Here is a 13,688-nt window from a genome sequence, read left to right as displayed (position 1 = left end):
TTTTATACTCCCAAAGTGTCAGGGATCATTTTCCCCGACTTACAGCCTAATTGGAGCAACTTCAAAATTGACCTGACCTTTGACCTCACATGACCTTTGTGGTTTTATACTCCCAAAGTGTCAGGGATCATTTTCCCCGACTTACAGCCTAATTGGAGCAACTTCAAATTTGACCTGACCTTTGACCTCACTTGACCTTTGTGGTTTTATACTCCCAAAGTGTCAGGGATCATTTTCCCCGACTTACAGCCTAATTGGAGCAACTTCAAAATTGACCTGACCTTTGACCTCACTTGACCTTTGTGGTTTTATACTCCCAAAGTGTCAGGGATCATTTTCCCCGACTTACAGCCTAATTGGAGCAACTTCAAAATTGACCTGACCTTTGACCTCACTTGACCTTTGTGGTTTTATACTCCCAAAGTGTCAGGGATCATTTTCCCCGACTTACAGCCTCATTGGAGCAACTTCAAATTTGACCTGACCTTTGACCTCGCATGACCTTTGTGGTTTTATACTCCCAAAGTGTCAGGGATCATTTTCCCCGACTTACAGCCTAATTGGAGCAACTTCAAATTTGACCTGACCTTTGACCTCACTTGACCTTTGTGGTTTTATACTCCCCACGTGTCAGGGATCATTTCCCCCCGACTTACAGCCCAATTGGAGCAACTTTAAATTTGACCTGACCTTTGACCTCACATGACCTTTGTGGTTTTATACTCCCAAAGTGTCAGGGATCATTTTCCCGACTTACAGCCTAATTGGAGCAACTTCAAATTTGACCTGACCTTTGACCTCACTTGACCTTTGTGGTTTTATACTCTCAAAGTGTCAGGGATCATTTTCCCCGACTTACAGCCTAATTGGAGCAACTTCAAAATTGACCTGACCTTTGACCTCACTTGACCTTTGTGGTTTTATACTCCCAAAGTGTCAGGGATCATTTTCCCCCGACTAACAGCCTCATTGGAGCAACTTCAAATTTGACCTGACCTTTGACCTCACATGACCTTTGTGGTTTTATACTCCCAAAGTGTGAGGGATCATTTCCCCCGACTTACAGCCCAATTGGACCAACTTCAAATTTGACCTGACCTTTGACCTCACATGACCTTTGTGGTTTTATACTCCCAAAGTGCCAGGGATCATTTCCCCGAGTTACAGCCCAATCGGAGCAACTTGTAATTTGACCTGACCTTTGACCTCACATGACCTTTGCGGTTTCATACTCCCCAACTGTCAGGGATCATTTTCCCCGAGTTACAGCCCAATCGGAGCAACTTTAAATTTGACCTGACCTTTGACCTCACATGACCTTTGTGGTTTAATGCGGTCATATTTCAACATTTTACTTACCCCTCACCCCTTATTCACCATTATTGCGTCATCTGTAGAAACTATATAGTGGGATTATTGATTTTCATAAATGCATCATGGGAAGGCGTGATGCAGTTTTAGCCAAGATATCACCCCACACACACCCCACACCCTATAGCCATCAGTGGAAATGATGTAGCTGTTTATATCTAGCATACAGGCATCACATCACAAGTTACACTCAAGATATGTAACAAAATTGGCATCTGAACATACCTCAGTTTGTTTCGTGTGAATCGCCCACTTGGGGTTTCATACACCCCAACTGGGCTGTTCCAGTTGAAATTCATACAACCTCTCCGGAAGACATTATCTTAATCTCCCACACATGGCGTGTGAATTTCGAATGGGCCTACCTCAATGGGTGACTCCGTTTGTAATATTCACTCCCTGTGTGGACGATTCTAGTCATGTCTTGCATGAAGGGTTGCAGTTGGAATAGCCAAAATTTACACGTTTTGATGTATGGATTGCAGCTGCAATAGCCAGGCAGCGACTGGTATGATAGAGCCGGCAACTTGTGAAACCGCCCGGCCGTATGACATTTTCCACACGGTTGACGATGGAAATTTACTGAATTTAGAGAATGCACGGCACTCACCACCTAGCACTAGACGAATCCAGACGAAATTTTACACGTTTTGAAGCACAGATAGCAGAACCATTGCCTGTGGTTATCTCTTGTTTATCAAAACACTATAGACTAGATGTCTCCATGTTTTGCCCCTAATTATAATGGGGGGTGCGGCACATATGAGGCAAAAATGACCATTTTTGACCCCTGTGACCCCCTGGATGACCTCCGATATTAAAACTTTTAAGACTTTTGTAGCCACTTACCCAATACGGCTTGGCTATGCGTTTGGTCCACATCCGATCACGGATGTAGCACTAGTAGTCAATTGTGAGAAAGAAAGAAAGAAAGAAAGAAAGAAAGAAACAAACAGCAAGAAAAAAATAAGTTAGGCTGCACGCCTAACTTAAGAAGCAGAAACCGCTGGGATGCAAGAGTCCAGCCGTTGCTCGGCTGGACTAAAGAAAGAACCTGTAAGAAAAAAGACACAGCCGTGACTAACGTCACGGCTGTGTAAAGAACCTGTAAGAAAAAAGACACAGCCGTGACTAACGTCACGGCTGTGTAAGAACCTGTAAGAAAAAAGACACAGCCGTGACTAACGTCACGGCTGTGTAATGACAACAAAAAATTGTAAGCACCTGTGTGCATTTTGTGCAACGTTGCAGAGATTTTATCCGTTTTGCATTCTGATTAACATTTTTAATCGTTAACTTGTCATTAGTGAACCAGGTGTGTACTCATCGAGTTCTAGCTATAGGTTTAAAACAAATATGACATATGGATCTATATAATCAATCTGACTTATTTTACTTGTGTATCGCTCCCGGACACCTGGATATTTGGTTTCATCTAAACCTAAAAAAAATAGCGAGACACAGATGCCCTCCAATATGGCGACCGACGATAAACCAGAACGAGGCCGAGGTTTGTTGCTACGGATTAAGTGCCTATTCGATGCGGTCTATAGGTCCCTTAATTATTGCGTGCTTTGTCAATGGTATAGCAACAAATTGCGGAATAGCCCAAATCCAGCGGGTATAGGACACGCGACACGTTACGTACGAGGCTGACGAAGATACAGGCTGACAGCCCCATTCAAAATAGACGGTTAGCAGTTACAAATTGAAAAACAACATACTTAGAGTGGGGTACTTTCTCATACCCCAACGGTTTTAGAATAACATAATTTTTCTTTGATAGCAAATAACACATGAATGTTAATCATGATGTGTTATGGCGACGTCAAAAATGGCGATATCGCATCCGCCACCATCTGCCCAAATCGTATGTAAGTCGTTTCAGTGGAATTAAGTATGGAAACATCGCCTAGGGGCGCTGCTTCAAATAAATCAGAAACTGGAAGGGGAACACACCCCCCACCCCCCCACCCCCCCGTGACCACGCACAGTCTGCTTGGGCATGGAGGCAAAAGAAACTAACAAGCCAATGTCACGTGCAGTGTCGTTTTCCCCCTAAAATAGCCTCTGGCTGCCGGTATTCATCCCCCCAAATTCCCGGCCCTGGGCATCGGATATAGGCCTAGCAAGATTTATTGTTTTAATTTTGTTTATTGTGCCTCGTAGCCAGTGTGCTTCTGCGTGCATATAAAATTCGGCAGGTATGTCTTCAACTGTTCAATGGATTGCCGAGCTTCGAATGGATTCTTAAGGGAACGGATATCAACGTTTGCACAGTATTTTTTGTGGGACATGAGAGCACATCAGACATATCGAATTCGAATTGCATTCTGAATACGAGGAATGCCCTTCTTATATCAATGTTGTTGTTGAAATTTTCGATACAATACAAATCTTATGGCAAATTATATGAAATTGATATTTTGTTAAATTTTGATATTTAACAGTCCTTGAAGTAAACGTTATAAATCTAATGATATGTACTTAAAGTGCATGTAGCTGGGAAGAAAAGCAGTTTATCATTTGAAAATTTTGACCTTTGGGGAATACCACACATAGGCACAGTCTTACATGTTAAGGTATTAATATTGTGCGGAAGTCAGTCGGGTGAATCGAGAGTCTAGCCCACAAACTGATCCAGAGCAGAAGCCGCAGTAATTTTGCAGGAATAAAATGGGGACGGAAAGAGTAACATTTCATTTTCCCCCCCCCCCCACACACACACCACCCACACTAAACTCTTAGTTACTGGTCCAGAGGCTGATAATTGACATGTTCAGATCTCCGTTACCGTGGAATCGCATCTTCTGAAGTTAGTGAGTTTCAAAATTGCTGCAGTAAGCATTGCTTCTCTAAAAATGATTCCTCTGCCATTCAACAGCTGCGTAAAAAGCCGTCACAAATCCAGAAGAGATTGATTCTGACAATTGTTCATCATCCATGCTATGATGGCCTTCAGCACAGTGTATGACGGGAAACTTGAACAACTCATCTTTATCACTGAATTGCCATGCTTGCGGATGTGTAAAAAAAAGATAAGATCATTTCCTCCTACCTTATTATTCCGTTAACCTGGTTTTCTCCAATGTGTAAAACGTTTTCAATAAACTTGTAGAAAAGAAATCGACCTATAGCGTTCGTTACACTCTGACGCAAGGATGTGTGAAAGTCTCCGTCTGATTTAATTTAGAGTTACTTGACGTGATGTTTAATCATGTTTCATATGAATGTTCTGATCATGCAGTAAATTATGATTTTATGAAATTGAGCGACTTGTACTAGATCAGAGCAAGAAAATAATTAAATCCAGCGGTAGCAGGTGAATCCCCTTCAAGCATACAAGATTGTAGTTTCAATTAAACCTCGCGTTGACTTCACAGATGTAGCAATATAGTTTCTTTTCTGGTTTTTGTTCGTTTCCATCGAAATTATTTCTTGCATTATTTAAATGAGCTCTCTTACTTTTTGTATACGTGTGACTTTCATTCAATTTGTTGAAGTTTGAACTCTATCTTTGTATTTTTTTTCTGAATAAAGCTTGCTACCTCACCTGGGTTTGATGATGATTTCGGTGTAAGTTCGGTAATGTTCACTTTTAGGTTTATTCTCGTGTTTCCACGACCATGATTTTGTTAACAGTTGATGTTTCCTGGATTATTTCATATATCAGGTAATTTACCCGGGTAATTGATAGGTTCAAAGACATTGTGAGTATTGCATATTCGATTTTTGTGATAACGACATGCCAATTATTTCGAAATGTCTATTTTTTAGACACTACGGAGCAACATTTTGAAGCTATAACACGATTTTAAGTTACGATCAATTTGATATTATTCCATCGGTTTACGCATGGTTTACGTTACTTATTTGAGAAGGTGACAAACGAATCCCGTGTTCAAAAGAACGGCAAAGAGCCACTTGTTTCTGTGCAATATGTTCTTACGAACGTTAACTGTAATTCATCAAATAATTCATCAATAAGTTAAATTCCCGGGGGATTCTTTTTGGTTCTCTGTTAAGACATGTATTACAAAACCACGTGTTAAAAATAGTAAAAATCACACAAATTGATGCGTTGGTAAAACAAATTTGCGTTGGTTAAAAAATTACCCCAATTACATTTTAATACTGCATTGATCAAAGAGTAATAAATATTCCCTTTAAAAGGGAATGCAGGCTTCAATGTAGAAGAGGTCTTGTAATTGGTTTGATTGGTTGGATGGCATTTGTAGGATTTTATCCAAGTGATATTGGCCTATTTGAAGTTTTTGAATTAAGTCGGCACTTGTAGAAGAAGGCATGCGCGTTAATCCCGGGAGCGACCTCCCCCCCCCCTACCTTTCGGCAAAATGACCCATATTTCGTTCTTTTCAGCCACTTTTGACAATTCAGGTCCATTGTCCCCCCCCCCCACACACACACACACCCAGTTGAAGCCGTATTGGCGCTAATGGGTGACGGTGACACTTATAATGGGTAGCATTGATTTGTTGTAGGACACAAACTAAAGACATTTCAGTGTTGTGACCTGTGTTATTATGCAACTTGCTTGAAGTATTTTTACATGTCTGTTAATGGAAGATCCTATATAAGGGTTAAGTCACAAATAAATATATTGGTGTCAGTTTCGCTACAGTGGAGGTTATCTCAGGGCCGTTCCGACCATTAGGCCAGGTAAGGCGGTCGCCTAGGGCGGCAAACGCAGAGGGGCGCAAAAAAAAAGGCGAAAAAAGAAGAAAAAACGGGAATGGAGAAAGAAAAGGGGAGAAAAAATGAGGGCGGATAAAAAGAAAAAATAGGAGGAAAATAAAAAGGGGACGAAAAGAGAAACAGAAAACAGGGCGGAAAAGGAAAAGGGGGATCTGAGAAAAAGAAAAGAAACGGGGCAGAGAAAAGGAAAGAAGACACGGGGCAGAGAAAAATAAAGAAGAAACGGGGCGGAGAAAAATAAAGAAGAAAGGGGCGGAGAAAAGGAAGATGAAAATGGGCGGTGAAAAAACAGAAGGAAAAAAGAAAAACAGAAGAAAAAATAGAAGAGAGGAGAAAAGAAACAGAAAACACTAAAGTGTCGAAGAAAAACAAAAAGTGGGATAAAAAATACAGAAAAGATGGAAACCCATAGCCGGGGTGGTCCATACAATCATCCCCCCTTCCCCAATGTTGACGACTCTATGTGGGTTACTGACAAATTAACCTCATATTTGACCATTTTTTTCCAAAAAGAGGAATTTTTCGCGGTTCGCGCGAATTTATTCCATTTTGCACCACATTTCAATAGTTTGGCTTCAAAAGGGCAATATTTTTCGCGCGCTTAGCGCGCATTTGTATCACAAACTTATTATGTCACCAAAGATGCTGAATTTACTACACTTCAAGAACTTTTTTTCTAACCCCATCCTTCCAAAAAAATGTCAAAAAGGAATCTACGTCACTGAGGAAAACGGTCGTGGGCAGTATACAAAAAGGTCAAAACTGATGAGTTTTTAAGGGTAACCCCCTTAACACTTTTTTGGTATGCTTTGGTGGGGCGGCAGGTGGAGGCTTTGCCTAGGGCGGCAAAATCCCTAGGAACGGCCCTGGGTTATCTACACCATTTGTGCAAGTTTCATAAATGAAATAACATGTTAGAGCTTTGATACTGCAATTGCACCAAATCACCTCCTTTCATTAAAACTACGTCGCTATTAAATCCTTATTTAAAATCTTCTTTATTTATTTATCAATTGAGGATGTCAAATATAATTTTTGTTGTATTTCCAAACTCATTTCATTTGCATAATAAATTAGTTAAAATTAACGAATTTTGCCAATCTAAAAATATATAAAATACCATTTTTAATACTTTGATATACAATTTGTATTATATCCCGAATTGTTTCGTATTCAAAATATAATTTGGTGTGTCTGATGTGCTATCATGTCCCACAAAAAATACTATGCAAACGTTGCTATAGTGATCCCTTAATGGTCCACATTATAATGCGAAAGTAGCGAGCTGGAAATGTTGCATATTTGAACGTTTCCGTTCTGTTTTCCTTTATCTAAAATTTAGTCAGAGCGTTTTAATTAAAAGATGCCCATGTGTGTACAAATACCACATACCCTCTCCTAATATGTGTCAAGAAATCCTTTTCCCCTACACCTCCGCTCATATTAGCAACAACAGCAACTAGTTCATCAACATTCAACAATCAAAACAGCAAGGGTTATCATGAGAATTGTGAACGATTGTAATCACGCTAATCATGCTAATTGATTCACAAACATATCAGTGACATCCAGTGACATTCAGTCAAGTGATTATGAGATGATCCATTGGAATTACTCAAATATCAAGTAGCACAGTAGAGTAGCAGGTGGATGAATTGAAAACAGTCTAACATGGCTGTTAAAGGCCCCATGTCACATGGGGAAAAGTGGTAAATCACACAAAAACAGCCGGATTGCTATAAATTGCGGTAACATAGTGAAAAATTGATGTAAATTGCCTAAAATTATGCTAAATTGTAGTCGATCACTGCAAACCTTGCTCAATTTTGATCAATCACAGAAAATTGCGGTAAATTTTACAAAGATTAACACGGAAAAACAGTGGCATGATCGACGGGAATTATATAAATAAACATTAATTTTCACCAGGTTCGCCGTCGCAAATAATAAAGGAGACAAGGAGAAAAAGTGATCCCGCCTGGGAATCGAACCCAGGACCTCAGGTTTACGAGACCTATGCCTTAACCACTTGGCCACGGGAGCTTCATGATTACGCTGGTTGGAATTCGAACCCATAAGCGGTCACTTAAACTTATCTCCTCCCCGCAAATAGCCACCCGCAAATAGCTACTATGGGCTATTTGCGGGGAGGAGATAAGTTTAAGTGACCGCTTATGGGTTCGAATTCCAACCAGCGTAATCATGAAGCTCCCGTGGCCAAGTGGTTAAGGCATAGGTCTCGTAAACCTGAGGTCCTGGGTTCGATTCCCAGGCGGGATCACTTTTTCTCCTTGTCTCCTTTATTATTTGCGACGGCGAACCTGGTGAAAATTAATGTTTATTTTTACAAAGATTGTTTCAAATTTTGATCAATTTCCTGAGGTCGTCAGAAATCACGACAAAATCTCTGGCCAACACTCAGCTGAACAGTGCTGAATTCTGCAAAATGGTGATAAATGGTGTAAATACCCCACAAAAAGGAAGTCCATACTTGTTTGAGTAGCGTGTTTGCTAACATTTACGATCTTATACATGTCATAATTATGAAATTAGTCTCATCCTGATTGTTTTGCTATTTCGTAATGTTTAAACATCTGCCAACTTGCACCTAAACAGAATAGTAGTATAGTATACGAAATTAAGACCCCATAGAAATGCACGTTAAAAGGCCAACATAGGTAGTGGGCTTTTTTCACACTTTCAGCTTAAAATGGACAGGGACACTTCCTGGCAGTTATTACTAATAATACAGCATTTTGGTAAAGAATAAGAAAGTAAAGATTTGACGGATATCGTACTTTAGGGCTTTAACATGAAAGTTTATGTTTTGGGGTGGTATTTTGCTACATCAGGGGAACCAATGCTATTTAGCATATTTACACTAGAACTCAAATGTTGTAGACCGGCAGATGGAGATAGGATTGCTCCATTTTTATATGCACCTAAGGTTCTCATAAGGGTTCGAATGATATAATGGGACAAAACCGTATAAAACAATCTTTTTTCAATATATCTCAAATTGTTCCTCTCCAAAAGTCATTGTCACAGTGTTCTACGGTACTTAGTTCAGGGGTTCAATGGCTCAAATGTCAAACATTGCATTACAGAGGTTTAAAAATGGTAAAATGTCATTGAAATTGGTCTTAAATTACTCCCCTTAGCAATCTCAAACATTATTCTTAATTCAGAATTTGGTGCAGTTGTTGATGCCATGTCCCCCTCACAGTTAATTCAATAGGAATCTCATGGTGTCACCGTTGACTTACCAATTAATTCATCACATTTTGCTGTTTCAAAATTGCTGCTCTTCAGTAAGCATTGCTTCTCCAAGAATGATTCCTCTGCCATTCAACAGCTGCGTAAAAAGCCGTCACAAATCCAGAAGAGATTGATTCTGACAATTGTTCATCATCCATGCTATGATGGCCTTCAGCACAGTGTATGACGGGAAGCATGAACAACTCATCTTTATCACTGAATTTCCATGCTTGCGGATGTTTAAAAAAAGGATAAGATCATTTCTTCCTACCCTATTATTCAGTTAACCTGGTTTTCTCCAAACGTTTTCAATAAATTTTTAGAAAACGAAATCGACCTATAGCGTTGGTTTCACTCTGACGCAAGGATGTGTGAAAGTCTCCGTCTGATTTAATTTAGAGTTACTTGACATGATGTTTAATCATATTTCATATGAATGTTCTGATCATGCAGTAAATTATGATTTTCAGTAATTCAACGAGTTGTACTAGATCAGAGCAAGAAAATAATTAAACCTAGTAATAGCAGGTGGATCCCTAACAAGCCTGCAAGAGTGTCTTTTCAATTAAACCTTTCATTGACTATGGAGGTGTATCAATATAGTTACTGTTTTGTTTTTTGTTCGTTTCAATCGAAATTATTTCTTGCATTATTTAAATGCTCTCTCCCACTTCTCGTATACGTGCAACTTAAATGCAATTTTAATGCAATCTTGAACCCTATCATTGCATTTTATTCTGAATAAAGCTTGCTACCTGACCCGGTTTTTTGCTTTAATCAAGCTAAGGATGATGATGAATGAAAGACATTTCGGTGTAAGTTCGGTAATGTTCACTTTTAGGTTTATTCTCGTGTTCCATGACCATGATAAGACAATTAAAAAAGCTTACGTAAACGTTGTCTAATTTTAAAACGAATGTACAATATGATGTAAGTTGAGTAAGTGGCACTGCGATAGTTGAATACTGTATCTATGACATACATACATTATAAATACTTTTTTATAGTGTTTGTGGGGAACGTTGTTGTTTTAGTGTTGGTGGGGAATTTTTTTTTTTTTTTTTTTTTTTTGCTCATGTAGTGGGGAAAGTTTTTTTTTCCAAAACTTCCTAACCTCCACCTTGAAGTCTAATGGTGCGTCCCTTATCTCACTTCCGGTAATTTTTACCCGCTTGACCTCTGCAGTTACGTAACAAAATGGTGAAAATAAGCCGACAAATGCGGAATTTTGGAAAACACACACAAAGTGGTATATACGCGAGTCATTTCTCCCTTAAAGTCATAATGTACGATCTTATAATATGAATTTGGTTAATTTTTTCAAACCTGATTTTTTGGCATATTTGTAATGTTTACACATGTCACAACTTGCACCTAAATGGAATCAGCCAAATTTGTTGTGTTTGTAGGTAAACAGAGCAAAGTTCGACATAAAGTCATAATTCAAAAAATTATGACTTTATGTCCGCCCATAGAACTGCGTGTTAAACGGCCAAAATAACAAGCAGTGTTTCTTTCACGTTACCTTGTTATTTCAGCTCAAAATGGACAGAAACATTTCCCGATCATTATTACTAGTTTTATTTCAGCATTTTGAGTATATAATGACAAATTTAAAATTTGAAGGAAATCGTACATTAAGCCTTTAAGTCCCGTATTGAGCCCATGACATAGATAATGTTTATGGTTCACAACTGTGAGCAAACACGGTCTAAATGCTTTACTGTAATGATAGACATTAACTAACTTCAGCTTGTATTAAATTTTCAGCGAAAATGATTGGTGTAATAATCGAGTCGTAGGTTGAAAAGTTGCTTTCAAAGAGGCAACGTGTCGTAATCACGCGTGACCATTGGTGACCAGTTTCACCAGGAAATTTAGCTAAAATTAGCTGCCGGCCCTGTCCATATATCGATTAATAATCGTCTAGTGATGTTTATTTATTAATGCAAAACACTGCCTTGTCTTACAAAATATTGAAGTCAATATAAAAAGTAATATCACCTCATTTTACTGAAGTTCAATCAGTTTTAAAAAGATTGTTATTAATTAAGACACTGTATGAGAACTTAAGGTGGCATAAAAGCTCGATATTTTGTAGCAGGTTGTGGTGGTGTAGTGGTTAATAGTTTAGATTTTAGTGTGAGATGGTTCGAACCCCTACCGTAGTGTTTTGGAATTTTTTTTCTCTCTTGTGTGGGGGATGTGTGTAGGCCATAGAGCTTTATATCATTATACAGCTATATGGTGTAGGCTGGTCATTTATAATTATTTTGAAATATCCCATTACACCACTTATTTACACCACTGGCTTAACCTACTTGGAAAATTTGAGCGCCTCTTTGATTTAATTCCCTGTAGCACAGCTAAAGTGATCAACATATTTGGTGCTTTCTTTGTCTTTCATTTTACCTCATTATTTCTGCTTCAAATGACCAGAAAACCTTCATGGCAGTTGTATGCTATTATTATAAATATTTTCATAATTATGGTCCAATGTAGCCTTTTTCAGAAGTGGCGCAGTAACTCCTCTTTAAGTGCACCTGGAATGATACCAGTACTATTATAAGCGATCAATTGACAATTTCAATCATGGATGGGAGAAGAATGTATAATAGAGATGTCACCATCCACGAGGGCGGAGGATCGAGAATGCAGGTCGGGCTGGGTACTTTGGATATAATTGGTTGAAATTTTTAACATGTATTCTAAACGTGCAGTCTGGATTACTGTCGGGAAAATGACCGATAGATGGCCTGGGATTAGGAAAGGGAGAAAATATAGAAGAACATTGCACATTGGTACATCTTTTTAGGATTCATGTCAAGGCTATATTTATTTGTCGTGACCTTCTTAACTCAGTAAAATCAACAAAGTTGATCTGAACGTGTATTATGAAGAATTATGTTATTAATTCTGTCGTAGTGTGATACGTAGGAATGCTCGAAATTAATGAAACCTGTTGCGATTTGAAAAGTTGCTAGGTATACAAAATATAAACTTGTATGGGTATCAACAATTAGGCTCGACAAAATTATACAATGACTCACCACTAATCATACATACATCCATCTCCATCAAGGCTCACGCAACAACATATCAAAAGTCCCCGACAATTCAAGTAGTGGAATACCGGTAGTGGAATGGGTTTGATAATTCCAAAGATAGTAACCTGTGAAGTAAACTTGTTATATTACTACGCCCCCACTATCTATAGTGATTGAGCACTTCGACTACTTTTGGAGTAGAGGCTGGTTGGCTGCTTTTGTCATGTCTTTGACACCACATAATGTGTATTATATGTATACACATGTCTGTTAAGTTGAAATCATGACAAATTATCCGTCTGATGATCGGTATACCCAATGATCGTAAGTGAGGGTATGCCGTGAAATTATTAGTAACGGTTGCCTTACCAGAGGTCTATACTTTGAATTTCTTTCTTAGCTCACCTGTAATGGGTTTGAGCACTTTATAATTCCAAAGATAGTCACCAGTGAAGTTAGCTTGGAGATTTGGCGAGGGTGAGCATAAACGAACCTAGTGCTTGTAATATTTTTGGAAATGTTACAACAAAATAAGAAACATTTGAAGAAACATTTGCTCCAATAATACATATTTGAATACAATACAATCTTTATGTAACCCACTCGGGGAATAGTATTGTAATAAATAACATACTTTTAATTTCATGTTACTCTAAATTCATGTGTTTAGATAAGTCAGAATTCATTTCATTTGTATGGAAAGGAAAAACAGACTCTCTTGAAACCCTCTGGTGAATTGAAATTTAATTAATATTATACAGTCGGGAATGTAAAAGTCAATATTATACAGTCGGGAATGTAAAAGTCGCGGATATAGAGATCATCGAAGATCCGGTGTGACCGTGAAGTTGCGTACAATGCAATTTTTTGTAATAGAGCAGGGTATGTAGTTTTTATCCATCGGGTGCCACGAAGTCACCCTGGAGCAAATTGAGTTTTGAGCCCTGCTACACTAAGCTCTTCCTTTATTCTAACAGTTGGGGCCAAAACATCATGTACAACGAAATTTTAGGCTTAACAGCTAAATGTGATATCATCCTAATATATACAGATGCTTGTGAGTCATTCTCAACTTAAATTTCCTCTCTTTTGCAAAATTATTCACTTTTATAGCATTTTTATAGCTTTTTGATATAAAATGTATCTATTAATGACACAATTGGTGGCGCTATTTAGTTACTGGAAATTACTCTCTCAAGCTTTTAATACAGATAATTCCTTTTATTTTTTGATAAAAAATATGTTTATAAAATTTCCTTGTTGCTTGTTTCACCTATTCTAGCTGTTTTAATGGCA

The 13,688-nt window shown here is 38.4% G+C and overlaps 2 non-coding genes across 2 annotated transcripts; one reads left to right on the top strand and one right to left on the bottom strand.

Annotated features, from left to right (window-relative positions):
* Nucleotides 1–8,056: 8,056 nt before the first annotated feature.
* On the bottom strand, nt 8,057–8,130 carry Trnat-cgu (transfer RNA threonine (anticodon CGU)). Its single transcript has one exon. It is a non-coding gene; the product is annotated as a tRNA-Thr (tRNA).
* Nucleotides 8,131–8,294: 164 nt separating this feature from the next.
* Trnat-cgu (transfer RNA threonine (anticodon CGU)) lies at nt 8,295–8,368 on the top strand. The gene has a single exon. It is a non-coding gene; the product is annotated as a tRNA-Thr (tRNA).
* Nucleotides 8,369–13,688: the final 5,320 nt, after the last annotated feature.

Source organism: Amphiura filiformis, chromosome 8, assembly GCF_039555335.1.
Source record: "Amphiura filiformis chromosome 8, Afil_fr2py, whole genome shotgun sequence".
Taxonomy (NCBI): domain Eukaryota; kingdom Metazoa; phylum Echinodermata; class Ophiuroidea; order Amphilepidida; family Amphiuridae; genus Amphiura; species Amphiura filiformis.
Note: the sequence above shows the minus strand (reverse complement) of the source record. Positions and strands in the feature narration are given on the sequence as shown.